This window comes from Triturus cristatus, chromosome 1_2 (genome assembly GCF_964204655.1).
Source record: "Triturus cristatus chromosome 1_2, aTriCri1.1, whole genome shotgun sequence".
Lineage (NCBI taxonomy): Eukaryota > Metazoa > Chordata > Amphibia > Caudata > Salamandridae > Triturus > Triturus cristatus.
In genome coordinates, this window is record NC_140580.1 from 682478832 (window position 1) to 682495154 (window position 16323).

Here is a 16323-nt window from a genome sequence, read left to right on the forward strand (position 1 = left end):
GTACCACCAGGGTACGTGATCCACTGGGCTCAGCAAACCTAGGCTCACTGTACAACAAGTCATTCTCCCAGTAGAGAAAAAAGTTCTTCGGATCAGCACCTGCTGCCTGGTCTGCAGCCTGGTGCCGCAGACCTTCAAGAGTAGGGCATGTCTTCTGCGCACGGCAGAACTCCTCTCTGGAGGGACCACCCTCTTGCTGCCAATGGGTCAGCTCAGGTATGTCTCCCAGCTCAGCGACCTGTTCCCCTGTAGGCTCCAGGGCATCCCCCGTAGGTTCTGCTCCTTCCTGGACCGTGGGAACAGCGGGGGTGGACGTACCACGCCCCTAGCCCTTCCTCTTTCTGGCAGGGACCTGGGCCACTGTTTCAGGCTCCAGGTCTGCTTCACAACCCTGTCTCACTGCCATGGACCGGGTGGTCACACAGACCCACTCAGGCAAACCCAACATCTCCAAATGAGCCTGGCGTTCCACCTCCTTCCATGGGGAACTCTCCAGGTCATTACCTAGCAGACAGTCTACCGGCATGGATGGACTCACAACAACTCTGAGAGGACCTGAGACCCCCCCCCACTCAAAGGGAACATGTGCTACCTTGCAAAGGCACACAGAGTTGTCAGCTGACACTACTGGGTGAAGTACGTCTGGAATGATCAGCTCCTCAGGGACCCACTGACACCTGACCGTAGTCACACTGGCTCCAGTGTCCCTGAGAGCCTCCACCCTCCTCCCATTTATGGTCACCCACTGCCTGTACTTCTTAGTGTTATCAGGGACAGGGGTTTCCTGGACCATCTCTGTGTCTCCTAAAGAGACAAGGGACATAACCGCTAATCCCTCCAAATCGCTAGAAATTAAATCCCCACCAAAAGCTACACTAGCTATACCCGGGGTTGGAACACCAGAGGGTGCCTGGGATTTCTTGGGACACACAGGAGACTTGTGACCCAATTCCTGACAGTGATAACACCTAATGGGACCCTTGTTATCCGACCTGCCCTTAGGGGGCCAGGTTGGTTTGGGTTTTGACTTGGGGGGCTGGGACTGGTTACCCTGGGAACTGTTTTGGGGCCCTTGTGAGAACTCTTTTTGGTTACCCTTGTCCCCCCCACTCTTCTGCTGGGGACCCTGCCCACCTTTGGCAATGGTACCCACAATTCCTCTGTGGACCCTGGTACTGGTCCAGCGGTCCGCCTCCTTAGCAAGCTCAATGGGGTCCGTCAGCTTGCTGTCTAAAAGATGCTGGCGCAGCTCTGTAACACATAGACTACTCAAGTGCTCCCAACTAATTAAATGTAACAACCCCTTATAATCAGTTACCTTGCTGCCCTTCATCCAACCTTCCAGTGCCCGCGAGTACAGATTCACACACTCCATCCAAGTCTCAGACTCTTTCTTCTTGGAGTTCCTAAACTGCAGTCTATACTGCTCTGGAGTAAGTCCATACCTGAGACATAAGGCCTCCTTCATATTGGGATAGGTCATGGTACCTGCTAATTCTAAGGGCTCTAGAGCACTCCTCCCAGAAGCCTCAAAATGTTTCCACAGGCCCGCCCCCCAATGCTGTTCAGGCACGCCATTCATTCTCAATGCTATTTCATACGATGTAAACCAGGCATAGATATCTTCACTCCTATTGTAATTCTGTACTAAATCTTTGGGGATATATACTTTACCCCCCTGCACTGGCTGTGCGCTGCCACCATTTGAACCGGACTCCACCTGCTTGGCCTTGATGTCCAGCTCCTTCATGCTCAACTCATGAGCCAAAAGCAATTTTCTTTCCTCAAAAGCAAGGGCATTCTTTTTCTCCTCCTTTGCCATTTCCATTTTCATTTTTTCCATTTCATGGTCTCTCACCCTTTGATTCTCCTCCAACTCCTCTGGAGTGAGCCCCCTACTGGAATGGGAGCTGGCAGCCCTTGAGACTGCTCTGCCCACGGGCAGATCTTGGGGAACAAAACCATCCTCTTCATCTGCATCATCCTCCTCTTGGGCCTCCCACCAGGCCTTCAAGACTTTTTGGAGCTCATCCTTTCTATCTCCGCTTTTAAAGGGGCAACCACGGTCTTTGCCGAATTGCTTGAGTGTTACCACTCCGTAAGAATACAAATCCGCAATGGAAAACTCCACTTCTGCCTTCTCACTTGTTGCCACCTGAGACATGATGCTCTTGAAGAGTTACTCAAAAATAGAATAAAAAATATAGTATGTGGTTGTCTATTGGACTGCACTTAAACTAGTGATGTACACCAATTACTGTGGGTCAAGAACAAATACAAGTTCAATCCCACCGCTGCCACCAATGTTAGATCTGGGGGTCTCTAGTTGGCAGGGTAGGTACCACTGTCCAAGTAGGGACCCTTGCTTCTAGTCAGGGAAAGGGGGATACACTGTTAAGATAACCCCTGCTCACCCTCTAGGTAGCTTGGCCTGAGCAGTCTAGGCTATCAAAGGCAATGTGTAAAGTATTTGTACCAACACTCACAGTAACACAGTGAAAACACCACAGATTTACTCCACACCAGTTTTAGAAAAATAAGGTATCTTTACTAAAAACTTCACAAGACCAAATACTACAGACAAACCAACATATAATTCAAAAAGGTTACTTTAAAGATAGTTCAAGAGTTTGCAGAAAGTACTCCAGGATGTAAAAGTCAGTGTCTTGCACAATGCGACTCTCAATGCACAAAATGCGACACTTTCGTGCCCAACAGTACCTGTAGTTGCGATAAGGTTCCCAAAAGCTATAACAAGGAAGCTTGCAAAGGCGATGCGATACTCCTGAGATCCAGGGGAGGCTTTGCAGCAGCCCTGCTTCACGCAGCAGAGGTGGATGCGCCGGCTCCGATCTGTAAGGGGAGGATGCGATGACTTTGGCCTTCGTTGCGTAGGTTTCTTAGGGGGAAGCTTCACGCACAGGTTCGATGCGACACGCTTCGATGTGGCACGATGCGCGGCGCAGCGTTGACTTCCGGCGCCGCAACTCTCGATGCGCCATGGAACGGAACTCTGCATCGACGCACACAATGACTGGAGACTTCCACGCACCGGCAGTGGTGCGGCTCGCAAACTGGTTCTGCGACGACCCTCACAATGTCAGGAATCTTCACGCTTCGGGACGATGCTCGACGCACTCGGCGATGCGGGGACCCTGCGTGTTGCGATGGTGCCGCGATGAAATTTTCCTTGCACTCTCGTTCTTGCGACACGCAATCGGATGATGCGTTGGGTACCAGTTACTCTTTTTCACGCTTCTGCTTCCCAGCTCCCAAACACAGCAAAACGACCTCCTGAGGCCCCAAGACTGGGCAAGCACTCCAAGGCAGGTCAGAACTCCTTCAGCAGAGTTCCAGGGGAGCAGGTGGTGAAGTCCTTTTGTTCCTGGGACTTCTTAACAGGGAGCCAGCTCTTCTCAGGCCCTTGGAGATCAGAATCAAAAGAAGGGGACACAGCAAAGTCCTTCCCCTCTCCTTGGCAGCAAAGCAAAACAGCAAGCAGGCAGTCTCCTCGTCTTCAGTTCTTTTCAGCTTTCTCCTTGGCAGAGGTTTCTTCTTAGTTCCAAAGTGATCTAGAGTTTTAGGTGTCTGGGGTCCTCTTCTTATACCCCTCCAAGTCTTTGTCTCTCTTTGTTCCAGTGGGGGGATTCCCCTGCTCAAACCGGTTCCTGGGTGTGCTCTGCTCTGGAGCACCTGGTTCCTTTCAGAGTTAGGGGCAGGGTCGTTAGACGCTCAGCAGGAGGTGGAGCCTTCTTTGTGCCAGCAGAGCCAGAGTCCTCAGCCTGGCCAGCAGGGGGTGGAGCCAGCATTGTGTTTGTCAGGAGCAGCCCTATTCAAACCCAGGGACTACTCCTCCCACCCATCTAAAGCAGATCTCCCTATTCACCCTGCTGCTGACTCATCCAGGCTCCTGGAGCCACCTAGCCCATCACATGACACCAGTCAGCCAACCAGCACACAGGCACACAGGAAGGTTAAACAGGAGAATAGCTACTTTCTAAAAAGTGCTATTCTCACACAGTGAATTTAAAAACCATCTTGTTAAAAATATGTATAATTAAATTCTGAACACAGAGATACCAAACTTGGATTTTCTATATTGCCCTTATGGGAAGATAGGCATGTAAACAGCCTTCCCCATTCTATCCTATGGGCAAGATAGCCTCTCAGCAGTGAAAAACGAAAATGGCTGTAATTCACTACCAGGGCATGTTACACACCTCAGTACATGCCCTACCTTTCAGATACACTGCACCCAGCCCAGGGGGGTACCTAGGGCCACCATAGGGATGCCTGACATGTACAGAAAGGGAAAGATAAGGCCTGGTCAGTGGGTGCACTGGCCAGGTCGACATGGCAGTCCTGGACTGCACATAGGCACTGCAAGCAGGCCTAAGACATCATTTTAGCGCTACTCCTGTGGGTGGCACAATCAGTGCTGCAGCCCACTAGTAGCATTTGAATCACCAGCCCTGGCACACTCAGTGCACTTTACTAGGGGCTAACAGGTGAAACAAATATACTAATCATGGATAACCAATCAATATAACAATTTACCAAGGGAGCACTTGCACTTTGACACTGATCAGCAGTGGCAAAGTGCCCAAAGCATCTAAACCAGCAAAAACGAAATCCAGCATAGCATCAAAAAACACAGGAGGTAGAGGCAAAAAGTCAGGGGTAACCACGCCAAAGATGCCAGGTCTAACAAAAGTGTACAGAGTCCTAATGCCAACAAAAATGAATTAATCAAAAAGTCGAAGGGGAAAGGCAAAAAGGATGGAGGTGACCCTGCAGTGAGGGCCAGGTCCAACATTATTGTAGTAGAAGATATTAGAATAACCAAAATATTTTATGAGTGACAGGATAGAAAATTGTTGAAGTAATGCACCTAAAGAAAGAAATGTAACAAATAATACATCATTATTTCTAATTGTACTGATTGCATTGCAAAATATCAGTATGCTAGAGTGCATGATATTTATTATAGATGTTCATTTATATCCAACGGGTACAACATCTGCCTAATTCCTATTGAAAAGGAGCAGGTGGATATGCATTTTGATTTCAGGTGTGATGGAAAAATGGCATGATAAGAGATTCTGAAGAATGTTAACTGTCAAACTTAATTTATTACCATAAAAGATGTCAATTATTTTTTATATGTGTGTGTGCGTGTGTGTGTGTGTGTGTGTGTGTATATATATATATATATATATAGAGAGAGAGAGAGAGTGTGTTAAGTGTGAATACAATCTCTTCCTTTGCATTCTAAGCAATAACGCCTTATTTTTTATGAACCAATATATATATTTGAGGCTAAATCCACTTTTCTCAAAACTAAATTCATCTTAAATCTGAATTTATTTCAGTGGTCAGCTAGTGTGCTCTAGGAAATGAGAATGGTGTCATTACCATGTACTCCTGGCGGGCAAACTCCCAAGACAAATGCAAAGGTTGTCACTGACAGAGATTGCCCTAAAGACAGATATCTATCAGGATCTTGTAAGAAGAGAAAGACTGTCTAACCATACGGTCTATTACCCCTTCCAGAAAAAAAGTTACAATAATAAAGGGATTTTTCGAATTCATGAGTTACTATTTATGTATGTGTGTTTGTGTGCTTTGAACTCGTGGCTGATGCAGAACAGCATTGAACCACTCATGAGACATTTTACATTGTCTATGTTGCTAAAAAAACAAAAAATGTTTGATAAGGATCCCAGGGGTAATATTATGAGGTCCTTTTGAGTGCTGCGCAGAAGCAGAATGGACCATGCTTTCGTTTTACCTGAATTTGCTCTGTCTGTGCCAGTAGTGAAACAAAACCTGCCCCCCCCCCCTCCTGCAAAGTACGATGAGGGGCTCCCATCATGCCCCAACTAGTCTTGTCTCCCATATCCTACCTCCAGGCCCGGACTTAACGTACCAGGCACCAGGTGTGTTTCTGGTGGGCAAGCAGGGTGGGGAACAGTTTTACTGGTTGAGAGCTAGTATTTCTTGCTGGGGGCAGGTCCAACTGCATTTCCTGCTCGCAGTCCTTTGGTGCTTTTCAACAAACATGCTTGCTGCAAAACCATTTGTTTTTGGATTTAGTTGGTTCCTGTCTTCTGCAAGGTCCTGACAAGCAGCTCTGACCTTCAGGGATTCAGGGAGAATGGGGTGAGGGGGTCTGTGGTTGCTTGACTTAGAGTCCAGTACAAATATATAAAGTATCTTCAAAATTCAAAACAGTGTATCTCTTGCCATTGCAAACAGATGTCAGTTTAGTGTATAAAAAATGCTTAATATTGAGTTACAATTCTTATAAGTAATTCTAATCATGGACAGAAAAACATTATTGCCCTCCAACACTGCCCTGTTGACGATGCTATTAGTGAACCAAGAGGGAAGTCTTTTGCATCCTGTGTGGCCTACACTGTCACTATAGATAGCGTAACGTCACAGTCTTTTGTTTATGTGCAGCGCACACCCTGAACTGGTGTATTTAAAGGTGTGCTCATCTGTTAACAAAGGAAGAGAGGTACTGTGAAAAAAGTAATTGTCCAGGATCACATAATGTGGTCAAGTGGAAGCTGCGGTTGATGAAAACGTTTTCAGAATTTCATGTGCACTTTTTCTACTACATGGCTATTTCCACTCTCTCTCCCATTGTAGAACAAATCTTAATAATTTGTGATTAATTCTTTGAGGTGCTACATCCGTGCATTGTGTTAAATAAAACTGGGCTCTGCATGGTTCACAAAGATTGATGGTGGTGGTGTTGGGGGATGGTGATAGTTTAAAGCAGAAGCTAAAATGAAAACCGGAGCACCCATCCTCGCTGCACTGCAACCATTTGCTCCACGTAGCTAAAACTCTTTTTCATGTAGCGCTTTATTCATTGTGATAGATTTTTGAACTAATTCATCCACTCACTCCTCATCCATCCAACTGTTCATTTATTTATTGAACCATGCAGCTATGTCTTCAGTCTCCATCCATTAATGCAGCCATTTAATCAAGGACAAGACTCTATAATGACAAATACGTTGTAAAACGCATCATATTTGCACTTTTTGGGGCTTCTTGGCTTAACACTGCGCTCCGCCACTTCTGAAACACATGGCTGTACCATATTTACAACAATATGGTGCAGCCCTGCGTTTCCCCCTGCGCCGGTGCTAAATTTAGCTGCCTAGCGCCAACGCAGGCATCTCTGAACCATAGTGCAAGGTTGTCTGTGTTGCAGGGGAAGATTGTTTATGTGCAGGAAGGTGCCCTTTCCAGCACATAAACAATCTTTAAATGGTGTTTTCTAACTTCGATGTGTGCTGCTTAATGCAGCACACATAGAATTTGCAAAACATTTTAATGGCGTTTTGCTGTTTCCATGTGTTCTGCACAACGCAGCACACATGGAAACAGCAAAAACGAGGAGATATTAAACATTTCTCCTCGTTGTACCAGAGTAAGAACAGGTTTTCCCTGGTCTTACTTTTGATGCTGCCCCATACTTACGCCACCCTTGTAAATATGGGGCAGCATCAAAAACAGTGGATGTCGCGGTGGAACGCCCACCGCAACACCCATTTCCCCCCCTTTCACGTTAAGTGTAGCATGAAAGGTTGCCTAATTTACAAGGTGCGTTAAGCCATGTTAAGTGGCTTAACACTGCTTTGTGAATAAGGCGAAGCCCCTATAGCCACCACAATGTCGTGCAATAGGAGCTTGTAAATATGCCTCTTTGTTTCTAAACTTTTGTGGGGGGAACACCCCACACAAAAAACAAAACCTCACTGCAGTCGTCAGGCTTGCTCACTGCACTTGTTTGCTACATGCAGTATGAAGGCTGTCTGACAATATTTGAAGGAGCTGCATTGGTTCCCAGTCTACTCTACCTACCTTTGCAAAGCCTTGCAGACCCTGATCTAATAGGAGAAAAATTAACGGGACGAGGATATATTTGTATGTTAGTCCTCATTATCGGGGAAAATCTGAATTGGAGAAATTTTAGATGCTATTTATTTCACTCGATAAATTCCAAACCCAGGGGTGTTGAAATGTATTGGGTGTTAGAAATAACGACTATGACTCTGTGGCACTCCTAATCAGAGCTGGGTTTCTCTTTCATTTTCTCCCCTTTCACTTCCTGTTTCTCTCTCTGATCTTTTTCTAACCAATTTCTTTACAACCTTTCTTTCTCTCTTTTACCTTCTCCTGTCAGTCTCTTTATTATGTGTCTGTTATTCACCTGTGTTTTTATAGCACACGTCTCTCTCGGCCTCTCTATCTCTCCCCTCTCTCTATGGTTTCTCTCTCCGTTCTCTTCAATCTATCTCCTGTGCTCACATTAAGCTACTATGCCCCCCTATCCCTTTATTCCCTTCAAAACCATAATTTCTCTCTCTCTTTCTCTTGTTTTTAAATACTTTATTTGACTTAAGCATAATAAATCATAAATCATCAGTCTAAAAATCATCTTAATATAATGGCTCACATATCACCAGTTTAAAAAAAATATCACATGACAGAATGAAACACCCCTGCTAAGAACCATGATACATAAAAGTAAACATAAAAAACTAAATGGAAATTGATAGTATAACAAAGCTGGCCATACTTATGTGAAGTGCTTACTCAGGAAAGGAGAATATACTTATGTCGTGGGGATGCAGATTTAGGGCAAATAAAAACGAAATGCAAGGTGTCCAGTGCAATAACCAAATCGCATGAGCCGTTTGGCGGCTCTGAGGGTCCATGCCATCCCACTAACAAATGAGGGAAAAAATTGAGGCAAAAATAAGACAAGTAGCATCAGTGCAAAATTGTCATATCTAAAGTCAAATACAATTTTATTTTACTCATAGATTTTACCATGACTTAATGAGTCACAGAATTTTTGGATAACATGTAGTCAGATGTTATTTCATTCATTTTAGCTCGAAAGGCCTCCTTAGCCCAAACAACATCCAACCTAGTTATTTGCTGAGGTTAGAGAAAAGATTTGGTTTACTCAGATCACACAAAGTGCGTTTTACGTAATGCAACCAAGTAATATGATGATTATATTGAAGGATCATACAATCTTTCAAAATTTTTCTATTTAGTTCCAATTCATTTTTCAGCCAGACTGCCAACCATAATAGTATGCAGCGAAGTGTAATAAAATCAGAAATAATGTCTGCCCCTAGCTCCATGTGCACTATCTCCATTGGCACACTCTTTCTCTTACTTATAAGCCATCCCTTTGGTACTTGACACTTTATAGCTTGCATCTCTCTTACTCTCTCTGGGTTCTTCATAGTGTCCTTTCCCCTCATCATTTCTCTTTCCTTTTAGGTTCTTTCTCTATGTTTTTTGATCTCCCTCGTGCATGAAGTCAGGGCCGACTCTAGGGCGGTGCGACCAGTGCTACCGCACCGGGTGCTGACTTCTGGGGGACGCCCTGCTTGCAATTTTATTATGGTTTTAAAGCTCTTGCTGCACATTAATATACTCCAGCAATTTCCAGGCAACAAAAAAATGTATCAAGATTACTCCTGCTCTTCCTGGAGAGAGAGTTTTATCTATTTATGGTTTTCACTCATTATAAAGTAGTGCAGAGGGTTAATATGTCTGTGTACATATAATGTAAATAGGTCAGTGGGTAACTGCTTTTAAAAGAGACATCCTTTTATTACTTGCAAATTCTAAGTTAAAATCCAAATTTAGATCACGGAGCTAATAACTTTCATCAAATAACTGCATGCACACTGCAAAGTATAGATTAGGTCATAGATTAATGTTGCAAAAAAGGTTATTTAAGTAGAAATTGATTCTTAACATTATTAAGGAGAACCCCCCAACTAGTATGTTCCTTTTTAAATACTGAGTTTGTGCTTCTCTTGACCAAGCACTCTTAAACTTTACTGCTTACCAGTATGGATGACATGTCACTCCTACACCTTGTAAGCCTATGTAAAATGTAACATTTCATATACACTGATTTACAAACACATGATTAATTGTCTCTGTGGAATGTGTGTGCGATACAAAGTGCTCTGACACCCTACACTGGTATGAGTGGCACTATATAACTAATTAAATGCATCTGGGAGAGAGTGGTTATGGAGACGTTGGCACTCTTAAAGGGTGGTGTTGAGGGAATCCGTGTTGGAGGTGGTCATTGGGAGGTGCCAACAAATACTGTCGCAACACTCACTACCAGTGCTAAAGCCGGCCCTGCATGATGTGATAGAGATTCACATGGGCACCTTTTAGCCTAGATCATCTATAGAGCAACAATAAATGAATAAACATTGCAACTGTGTTACTTTAAGCAAACTGCCAAGCACATTTCAAGGATGAGGCTTTCAACAGGCAGCATGCCTTGCTACTCTTTGTTTTGCCATATCGTACTAGCATTGCATGCGCGTTTAGGGTCCCCCTCCAGTGACTGTGGCACAGGGGCCCCCTTCAGTGACTGGGGCAGATGACTGCAAGACCCTGCATTACTCCCCTGGTGCACACATACACTCAGAATAACTCTGAGTGAGTTCATGACCTGCAGCAAAAAAAGCTCAGAAAGATAGAGCCTCAATCGTCTCGATGTGTAATTTAACTCATAGATTTTCAAAGCTAAACTTTGAACTGTAGAAAGCAGAAATTTGGGCAACACAAATTAATGGACCTCTATATGTGTTTGTGATGGGCTCAGAGCGGGATCATCATATGGCCCTAGGGCCCATAGCATGAACTTATGCGCTCGAGCTGGGTACAGTAGTGTGCCGGTCTTTATACTCTATACAGTTTGTATTTTACTTGCAATTCCTTCGGGTTAGTGCATGAGCTGTGGTTAGCAGAGCTTGGAAACTGCAAGAGGCAACAACTCTTTCCAGGCTGTGCTTTTTGTAGATCATGCATCAACTGGGAGAAGATCAGAAGGTATGCGCTTGAGATAGTGCATGCGCACAAAAACTGTCTCACAGTTCATAATGAGACTCCAGATCATGTAAATCTTTGCTCATCACACACCTCAGACAAGAGCTGACTGTTTCAAACCCTATTGTGAACGCATTTGTTTTGCATTTAAGTGCCAGAAATAATTTAAGTGATATCCTCCCCAATCTTCCATTAATTGACAGCAGAAAAATCTTCAGTGTTGAATGACAATTATGGAGGACAAATCTATATCATCAAAAAATAAAACTCAAAGCCAATATTTTAATTCACTTCCAGAATAGGTATTGAATATTATGATGCGTGTTCAAGGATTAATACATTCTCTTCCTTTGCATTCTAACTAATTACGCCTTATTTTTTATTTCCAATTTTTTTTAAATGTAACAATCATTCTCAATGGTCTCAGGCATGCATTTGTTAATCCACTGTCTACTCTAAAATAGAAGATTGTTCATGGAGAGCACTGACACTCTACTATATTTTGCCTTTGTAGTAAAAGGGTCTCTCACTTAGTGACATACAAACTCTTCCAATGGCTTTTCAGATACTAAAACTGTATTTTTTCTGCTTGCACACATAGCAGTAAGACACACATATTGAGAGTCTGATTCAGATCTTGGCGGATGGGTTACTCTGTCACAACGGTGACTGATATCCCATCTGCCAAAATATAAATCTCATTATATCCTATTGGATTTATATTTCGGCGGACGGGATATCCATCACCGTGAGGAAGTAACCCGTCCGCCGAGTTCAAAATGACGCCCTCCGTCTCTTGTCCTTAATGCTCAACGTTTTATTATCAGTGCTATTCCAAAAGGATGGCATGTCAGGCCTCAGAAACATTATGATAGACTCCAGGTTTTTGTTTGGCTGCTCTTCCCCATCTAGCTGGCATTCATAATGGAAAGCTGCAAAACAGCATTAAGTACTTTACAAAAAATGTACACAATAAATAACTAAATGCCAAGACATAGCCTCTCCTTTCCTCACCACTACTCAGAGCTTTGGGAGGCATGTTGCCATCATCATATGGAATAGATAGCAGCCCATTAAACCTGTGAAAGTAAATATACCAATGTCAGCCGAAGGGAATGGAGTACTAATCTACTCTTGTAAGTAACTTTACTTCATCCAAACATCTCTATGCGGATGTATTAGACAAATTTCCAGGTCTATGAGCACAGTAACCACTATATCCTAGGCAATACAAAAAGATAAATATTCTATCAAGGAAAGAATACATCAATGGGGCATAGGTTTCATCCATGGTTCAATAGTGGTGCCTTTCTCTATAGTGTTGGACTTCACTTCAGGAGCAAAATTAAGGAAGAATACAGGGGTTGTTGCATTTATAAACTGCAACTCTAAATGAAGTCTCTAAAAGTATTGTATCCTAAAACATTTGGAGTCTGAGGATTGTTTTAGTTATACATGTTGATGCCTTTGTCTGTGGGCAGGGAGAATTTAGTAATAGAATGCTATGTACGTGGTTGTAGTTCTCTCTACAAGTATTGTATTCAATTTAGTTCAGGCAGGTGTTAAAGAAGGTCTGGACTTTGTTGGTTGTGCTTACTGTTATCCTCCACGTTTCTGGCCAATACAAAAAGAACAATTTTACATTGGTGTTTAAACGCCTGATCTTAGTTTGCTGAGTTAGGTCCTTGGAGCTCCAGATCTTCTTTAATTGAATTAAGGCAACCCTTGCTTTGCTGATTTGTACCTTGACATCAGAGTCTGTGCCACCCTGCTTGTCTGTGACACTCCCCAGGTGGATAAAGGCCTCAATTTCTCCACTGCATCATCTGCAAGCATGATTGCAGCTGTGCTGGCTGTGTTAGCCTTCAGGATCTTGCTTTTTCCCATCTGGATGATGATGCCAAATTGCGCTGATGTTGCTGCCACATTGTCGATCTACTCTTGCATCTGCTGGAAGGTATGGAAAAGTAGGAGCCAGGTTGTCTGCAAAATCCAGGTCATCACCAAAGTGTCCACTGGATCCCATTTTGTCTGTGGATGTCTTTATAATCCAGTCTATTGCCAGCAGGAAGAGAAAAGATTAATGCAAACAACCCTGGAGGACTCCAGTCCTCACCTGGAAGGCTTTCATGAGTTGTCCTTCATGTACTATTTTGCAGGTCATTCCCTCATAAGAGTTCCTGATGATTCTTATGAGTTTATCTGCACACCACAGTGGCAGAGGAGTTTCCAAAGAGTCTCTCTGTTCACGTTGTTGAATGACTTCTCATAGACCTGGAGCTGGGAGTTTCATTCCATCGACTGCTCAATATTAATGCGCAGTGTTTCGATCTGATCTGTGCAAGATCTAATTGTGCAGAAGCCAGCTTGCTGGTATTGCAACTCAGCGTTGACTTGCTCCTTCTTTCTGTTCAGAATCACACTGTAGAATACTTTGCAAGGGTTTGATAGGAGAGTTGTCCCTCTGTAGTTTATTCAAATGATAGTGATGTCTTCATTTATTGAGGAATATCTGTGACAATGTTTCAGAGGATGATATTCTAAATGTTTTTACATTTTTATTAGGAATTCTTGAGAAACAACATCATGGATTTCATCGTTAGTATGAAGGAACATGAAAGAACAAGTGGCTAAAGCTTCCTTATATTGGAAAATTATTATTTGATATGCAATACAGGAAACATCAGACATGTAGCTAATAGCACACTTGATGAAGAGGAAGTTCTAAAGTTGGATTTTATGATGATAGTCTTCAAATGGATAGTGTCCAGAAGTTGAAAGTTCTATTCAAATTTAAGCATCAAAAAGCATGAATCAACACTCATTCATTCGTCCTCCTAGAAACATGGTCCCTAGTGCTATAGACGATGGGACAGAATACATTTTCTCAGTTTCTTACTACTGACACTCCAATCTCCTCATTCAACTTGTCTATACATTTCCCTATGCACACTAACATCCCACTGCCTTTTGTTTCCTTTCATATGCTAAATTTATGGACACGCTTATTGTGTGTGGTTTTTTTTTGCATCAATATCAGAATCAAGTATGCCAAATGTGAAAAAGAAGCTTACTTGTTCTGACCCTATGAAAGGATTACATTTCCTCCACTCATCCAATTAAATGTATGGTGAGCATTATCCATGTGTTAACACATATTAATTTACTATTCCAGGCTATTGCCAAATGTCTCTTTGAAGAGACATTGGGTACTGACAATGACAGTTTCAGGAAACAAGGAAAAAATCCCTAACTCTATTTTTTTCACAATCCAAATCCTCAGCCTTAAGCCTCAAAGATGGCACGCTAATTTTCTTTCCAGAGACCGCTATTCCTTAGTGGTGTTGTATGACCGAGCATTGTAACAATGCTCATAATTCTAATATCCCCATCTGTACCATTTTCTTATGTAAATCCATTTATTTCTTGACATTGTGATAAAAAATATCAAAATATTGAACCTATAGAACTGACTGTCTCTCTATAAATAAAGGTTGTATTCCATAAGAAACATGTTGTTAGGTGTATGTGATTGAGCACTGTGTTTATGCATTATGAAGTTAATTTTTCATTTGAATGCTCAAGATATAATCTCCAACAAAAAGGGCTGCATTGGAATTTACCCATAGAAAGATATAAGATCTTTTAATATCTAAAATGCCAGTTTCAAACAATTTCACCATAATTCAGCTCATATTTCAATCATGGTTTACACCTGCAAGGCAAAAATATAATGATTTTTTTTCTGTTACTTTAAAAAAATGATTATCCATGATAATGAAGTAACTTAGAAAATATCGAAATTAATACATAACTGGATAATCATCATAAGCATGGCTTAAAACTTTATGTGCAATACAAACATCAGAACAGGGCTGATAATGGATTGTTTAATCATTAAAGACTAAAGAAAGGTATAGTTTTAAAAATACTACGTATAGCTAGGATGAAATGAGGTTTGTGAAACAAAGAACACTGAATGAGTCCTACTAATTGTTTTTCATTTCTGATAGGAGGAACTGTAATGAGGTGAAATAAAAACCCAATGTTGACAATTCCTACCTTAATAGATATGCCTTTTCAGTGTTTCATTCAGTACACATCAAGCCTCATTATTTTTGCCTGTCTGCATGCTCATGTTGGCCAAGTTTATATCCGTACAATAAGCAGTTTTTAGTCAGTCCCGCACAATGAGCATGCAATCTTCTTCCTTGTTATGCCCAAGGGGCAGAGCTGTTTCTAACTCCTGTTCTTAAATCTCCATTCCTGTTGTTATTAAAATGTATCACTGCAAGTAAACTCAATAGCATCACAGACTGTGGGACTCTAATGCTGCTTTATTGCTTAGCAGAATCTTTTTTAAATCTCTAACGCGATAGCCAGATAAAATAAGACAGAAGCAATCTCAGCAGATATTAGGGCACATTTGCCCAGCAACATCCAATCTTTTTCATGTACAGCTGCTTTCCTTTGGTGGTTTTTAGCTATAGTCTGGTAAAAAAAAAACACATGCCCTGAAGCGGTCTATCTTTAGCAATATCCATCTGGTGTCAGTGAGTTCCAGAACCATATAAAAATGTAAAAATAAATTTAAATATGTAACGGAATGGCCAAGACATGTTCCCAGGGAAGTCAAACACGTTATTTTGTTAGTTTTGTTCTAGGGTAGGAAAAATTGCGAGTTGTTTTCAAAACAAAATAATTAAAATGAAATAAAATGCTATTTTGCGGTCTATGTGAAAATCATACGCGAAGCATACCTATGTGCACAAAAGCCATGCTAGATACCTGCTCGATGTTTTTTAATACGATTCCAAATATCTCATCATGATTCTTTCTAATGCAGTGAATGCAGCCACAGAACATATGCATGTTCACGGTTCCCACAATCGATTTTCTCTTACACACTGTCCCACGGGTTTCAATTACAGAAATATTTCAAAAGGAGCAAAAATAAAACGTATATCATGTGGAGAAAAAAGTACTTAGGATTTAATCAAAATTGCAATTGCAATAAATAAATACCCAGACTATTTCGCTATCTTCAAATTAGGTTTGTTTTAATGCTTTTTTGAATGTCATGGAAAAACAATGTAAAATTTAAGTCAGAACAGGTGAGAGCAATGGATTGCATCTCTTGGATCAGCTCCTCTGAAAATACAGTAGCCTGCATAAGAATTTCTATCTTTTTTGGTATAAGTAGGTGGTATTTCATATTTCATTTCTTAAATAATATGGCATGGACATTACAATTTTTGGGACAGCAACTCAACAGTTTCTGGCACTGTGGATGAAACTGTTAAAACAATGTAACTGGCTCAAGCCTGGCTCAGATTGGTAGTGACTGAAAGCCACTATCACTGGTTGACTGTTCACTGGAACACATACATTTACCTCAAAAAGTCATTCTCTTGTAAAAGG

General features: G+C 42.1%; 1 protein-coding gene across 1 annotated transcript in view; it reads left to right on the forward strand.

Moving 5' to 3' along the window:
- NRG3 (neuregulin 3) overlaps positions 1-16323 on the forward strand; it is a 1803861-nt gene that overhangs the window by 1095132 nt on the left and 692406 nt on the right. The window lies entirely within an intron of this gene.